The 5,594-nt window shown below is 40.0% G+C and overlaps 1 long non-coding RNA gene across 1 annotated transcript; it reads left to right on the forward strand.

Moving 5' to 3' along the window:
- Positions 1-3,845: 3,845 nt before the first annotated feature.
- On the forward strand, positions 3,846-5,248 carry LOC118483272. Its single transcript, XR_004870149.1, has 3 exons — positions 3,846-4,462; positions 4,542-4,734; positions 5,191-5,248. It is a non-coding gene; the product is annotated as an uncharacterized LOC118483272 (long non-coding RNA).
- The last annotated feature ends 346 nt before the right edge of the window (positions 5,249-5,594 follow it).

The raw sequence follows: 5,594 nt of genomic DNA on the forward strand, positions 1-5,594 counted from the left end.
CGGACTGCACCATCAGGGATAGCTATAGCAGGTTCAGAAATCGGCTTCTGAACAGTCGAAGAATGAAGTTGCGAGCCACTCTTGATGAAGAGAACCTCACACATCAGAGATACGCTCAAAAGATTGTGCTTCAGACCAGGGACATAATTGACGTCTGAGAAGATGAGAACTCTGTTTCTGACAGTGCCCTTCATGGTAATTCTTCCAGTTTCCTCTCCCGCGAAGTTGACAAATCCATCGTCGAATACCCTTTTTTTTTGTTATTCAACTGGGATAAGTCTTCCGTCACGTGTCTGGAACAACTACTATCGATAAACCAAGGTCTAACGATTGCCCTCCATAGCCGTTCCTGCACACTTAGTGGGATTAATTAGAAACTGGAACCCAGGCCATTGTTGACCTGAGTTGACCATCGCTATCAGTGTATGAAACCAAACGAAAAATCATATGACTCTTAACATCGCCGGTGGTTTTTGGCGATGGAGTGGATGTTGATGGTTGCGAACACGGAGACTGGGATCCAACAGGAGTTTTAGGTTTCCAATTCCTAGTGTCTGAAACACTTTCATTTGTTGGAAAAACTTTTGTTTTTCTTTGAAACCTGTTAATGTTTGAAAAATTTTTGTTCTCCTGTTTGGCAAGATTCCAGTTTCTGTCAGAAGGCTTTGCTTTGGGAGGACCATTTTTGGTAAAGTGAGAGGGCATGGCCTTCTGATGGTACATGTTCCTAGAGTAGTAGGGAAGATGAACACAATTTCTTGCGATGTGTCCCGGAATTCCACAGTTAAAACATGTCTGCCTTTTTGAGAAAAAGACATCTAGTTCGGCTTGCGTTATTCTCGAGAACTGATCACGTCTTTTCCATTCATTTGACACTGAGTGCTTTGGAGTGTGCTTGTTCTTGGAGGAACCTGCTTTACAGCTGTCAGCACAAGAGTCAGTATCGACAGCTTTACCCTTCAACTTAGGTTCAGTTTGCTTGAGAGTCGGGTTTTCCTTTTGAACTTTCCTTTTCCGTGGTCTTCTGTTTTTACGTGATCGTCTTTTCTTTAAGGGAGCAGATTCAGCAGATTTTGCTTCATTTGAAACACTTTCTTTAGAATCTGTTCCTTTGGGATCAAGAGTTGAATCTTCTGTTGAATTGACTTCCACAGATTCCTTTTCCTCAGAAACTACGTTCTCAGGAGTTTCTGCAGAATTGGCTTCCATAGATATCTCTTCTTCAGTTTCATCAGTTGAATCAACTGTTGAATTGATTTCCGTGGATCCCTTTTCTTCAGGCTCCGAAATCTCATAAGTTTCCTCAGAATTGGTTTCTACGAATATCTCTTCTTCAGCTTCATCAACCTCTGAGTTTCCGACATCAGTTGATTCTGGTTTCTCAGACGAAGAGCAATCTATGTTTGAAACTGTTAGACTCTCTTCGTGCGTTGCACTACTTGGTTCTGAGTGTTCGTCACACTCAAAATTCCCAGAAGTGCTACACTCATTATCTGACGTACCAGAATCTGCAACTTGAATGTCAGATTCATCAGATGATCCCTGTTCATCGACTTCTTTACTAACACAATCAAACATATCAATTTTCTCATTTTTCTCTTGTTCATGAGTTTCTGATGTATCGGTTGATGTTTCAGGCATACTAGAATAGTTGTCTGAATCACCAGAACACATTTCTGAGTCACTTGAAGCAGGTGTTTCAAGTTTATCAATCAATACATCAGATTTCCCTGTTAAAGCACTTTCGTCACGATCATAATCTAAAACCACAGCACCTGAATCATCAGTTTTAATTGGAATACCCCGACTCTCAGCATACCAAGACATAACACAGTTCCAAGCGTAATGATCGGGTTTGGTAGCATCCGAATCATCAGCAACATCAGCAACGATTGAATGTGGTTCATCATCGTAGCAGGTGAGTATACTGAGATCATCCTTTTATTCTATTTTTTTATTTTTCAATGCCAAACTTCCTGGTGAACAGGTCAGTACTTCCGTACAGCAGAGAGACCAAGGAAGATCTGACGAGAGCCCTTTTATTCTATTTTTTTATGTTTTTATATTTTTTTATTTTTTACAACGCCAGACTTCCTGGTGAACAGGTCAGTACTTCCGTACAGCAGAGAGACCAAGGAAGATCTGACGAGGGCTCTTTTAGCAAGATATCTTGACTGTGCCCAGGTTTGCATATAATCTGGATGCAACAGAGGGACAGCCCGGATGATACATCAGTATAAAGACCCGAAACTTTAGATGTTGGCTATCTATCAACGCAAGATTTAAGACCATGAAATCATACACCGTTGGTCAGTTACCCACGAGATGTTCAGTCCATTATGTTTGTATCACTTTGCTTCTTTTGCCTTTCGAGCGGCAGACCTATCAACACATCGCAGTGGAGCCGAACCTGTTTAACATTGAAACCTTACGTGTGTTAATCAAGTTCTTTAACACGAAAGCTCATTTCATTTCCCAAGCAACTATTTCTCCCCCTCAAACGATGCGCATGTACATATATGTTTTTTTTCTTTTTTTTTCTCCCCCTCAAACTATGCATATGTACATATATGTCCCCTTTTTTTTTCTTTACTCAAAGGCTTAAAGTTGCATACAATATTAATTGTCTAATACAACTTTCTAAAACCAATCAACCAACCTAAACCCCTAATTTCCATTAACTATTTATAGGGAGGGTTTCCCCCTAAACCCTAGGCCCATAATTACCCCAAAGCCCACTCTAATACCCCCTTCTAGAATCATGGTCCATTAGCCTCTAAACCTACTAATCCATAAACCTATAGGGCCTAACACTAAACTATATGCTATGGTTTAACCATTTTGACACCAACCGACTAAAGGTTAAAGAAAAAGCCTACCGTGAAAGCAAACGGATGACCAATTTGAGTGGTTTCACGGTTTAAACTGAACCATGAACACCCCTACATAAGATCACATTAGGTTATAACAAGTCATCTTTATGCTAATACTTTACATGGTTTGAATTTTCTATTACAAAAAATGGTAAGATTTCGTTGCCATATGTAGGGCATATTATCATCTGATATGTCCGTTACTATATTTTTTTTTTGAAAAGTGAACTTCATTAAACAAACCGCGAAAACCACCTACTTTCCAAGGCGGAAAGGAGGGGCCGCAAACCCACTTACATCAAATACAAATTACACCAAGATTTCCAATCCATCCTTTTACTATCATTCCTATTAATATACCATAAAAATGAGAGAGCCTTTACATCCGCGACTACCTCCACAACCTTGGCATCTTTATTCTCAAACACCCGTTCATTTCTAGCTTTCCACACCCTCCAACAACAAACTATCATCACCCCTCTCACAATCTCTTTACGAATTGGCGACAGATGTTGAATTTTATGCAACTCCATGATATCCCTCAAGCTAAAAGCAAAAAAATTCGGAATGCCACACCATCTCACCATACTATCCCACACCCCCATTGAAAATCCACATCCTGAGAATAAATGGTCCACCGTTTCGTCGCCATCTTCATATAGAATACACTTCGTATCATGTGTGTGAATGTTCCTTCTTCTAAGGGCCACTTTAGTCGGAATACGTGTAACGCCTTGTACTTCCGTTTTATTTATATATTTAATTATTATTTTTTATTTATTTTGTTATGTAATAGTAGTTAAAAACGGATCGGAAACGAGTCACCTAAAACATGAGGATTGGGCTTGTGGGCCTTGGGCCCAAGCCCGCTAAACTAAACTAATATATGACTAGTGATTAGGGTTAAAACCCTAAAAACAAAATTTCATCTCTTTTATATTAGTTGTAGCCGTTCATCTCCACCCCATCTCTTCAAAACAAAGACTCACACACACACAAGAGTATTTAACCCTAAACTCACCTTCACCTTCATTTTCTACTCCCTCCTCTCGGCACTACCTACAGACAAAGAAAAGGGCCAAACACTCCTCTTGGCCTCACCCTCTCCTTCCCTGATGTCTGGCAGTCGGCGTACCAGGAACGTCGTCGCCGTTACGGTGGTGTCAGCCACCACTCTCGATGACAATCACAACCGCAACCCCTTCCCCCCTCGTCACTTGTGCAGCTCCGACAAACCACAGTCGCCGGCGACGTTACTGAAGACGATGATGATGCCGATGGTGTTTGACTCAGGCGAGTTCAATCGGATGGTGGTGACGACGGTTGCATCGCCACCGTCTGCGACGGTGGATGACGGTGGCAGTGACAGTGGTTCCAACCGGTTTTGGGTTAGATTCATCAAGAGTGTCGATTCAGGTCCTCACGGTCCAACTTGGTTTCGGGTCAGATCTCGTGTCTGGTTTGGGTTCAGTTCAAAATTGGTTTAACTTGGTTCAGCATAACAACTTCGGGTCAGTTTCGCATTCGGGTCAAATGTTGTTAAAGGCAGTCGACTCCGGTCAACATCATGTTCAGTTCGTTTCAGCCAGGTTAGTCTAATTTTTGAATATTATTCGATTAATTCTCAGCTTCATTTCAAAATCAACTCAAGTAATGAATTCGTATCAGATTCTCGTGTTTGCTTTGCACGGATTCGGGTTCGGTTCAAGAGACGTGTCGAGTTACGGCTTGATGTTCGGGCTTCAGTTCGGTCAGACGCGGTCAAAGCCAGTCAACTGGTCAAAGCCGGTCAACTGGTCAAACCTGGTCAACAGACGGGTCATCGGGTTAAGCTTGAGACTCGAATAAAAGTGGAGAAAATGTAAATTTTATTGTTTTATATCTTGTTATCGCAAAACCACATCATATATTTTGTTTATAAAAAAAAAATTATACATAGGAATATATATAATTATTCAATGTTTTGTTACTTGTTGAATTTTGACAAACATATCGACAACTCGTATTGTCGGGATCGTCCAAAAACAGAGGAAACTCTGCCCGTTTTTCGTAAAATTCAGTATAACGAAAGGCGTTAATTTTATAAATCGAAACCTATCAAATTCGTTTAAATTTTATAAAATAAATACAAATATATAGTTATTTGGCATCATTTCATCAATTCTCTTGATAAGACTCGATTTATAATTTTTACGTAAACTATATAAAATATATAGGAATGTATACATCTTTATATTTAACTAGATACACTCTAAATTCCAATTCAATTCCTCCGTCATAATTCCGAATACTCATACACCCCCGTTTACCCATATAGGGTGACTTCGGTGTTCCATCATCCTAACCTCACACTCGTCGACACTTGGATAATCGGAAGACTTAGCAATTATGTGAGTATACTCGTATTCCCCTTTTTACTTTTATCACTTTTGGGGTGTAACATGTTTACCTATTGAAACTTACACATGAACTTTTGTCTAAACACATGAACATTCCTATAACATGCTTGTATATGTGATGACTTGATACTTTAAATTTGGGTGATTCTTATGTGTAGAAGTTATCATTAACTTCGTACGAGCCAAACCTTGACATATGTAGCGCTATAGGATTAACGACCCGCCTTTACTGAAACTTTGGTTATGTCATGAGCAAGTTGCGTTTTCTTGGTTTGATATGTTAGACACATGCCATATTTAATGTTTATCTTGAATCGCATGC

The sequence above is a fragment of the Helianthus annuus genome, chromosome 10 (assembly GCF_002127325.2).
Source record: "Helianthus annuus cultivar XRQ/B chromosome 10, HanXRQr2.0-SUNRISE, whole genome shotgun sequence".
In the NCBI taxonomy this organism is placed as follows: domain Eukaryota; kingdom Viridiplantae; phylum Streptophyta; class Magnoliopsida; order Asterales; family Asteraceae; genus Helianthus; species Helianthus annuus.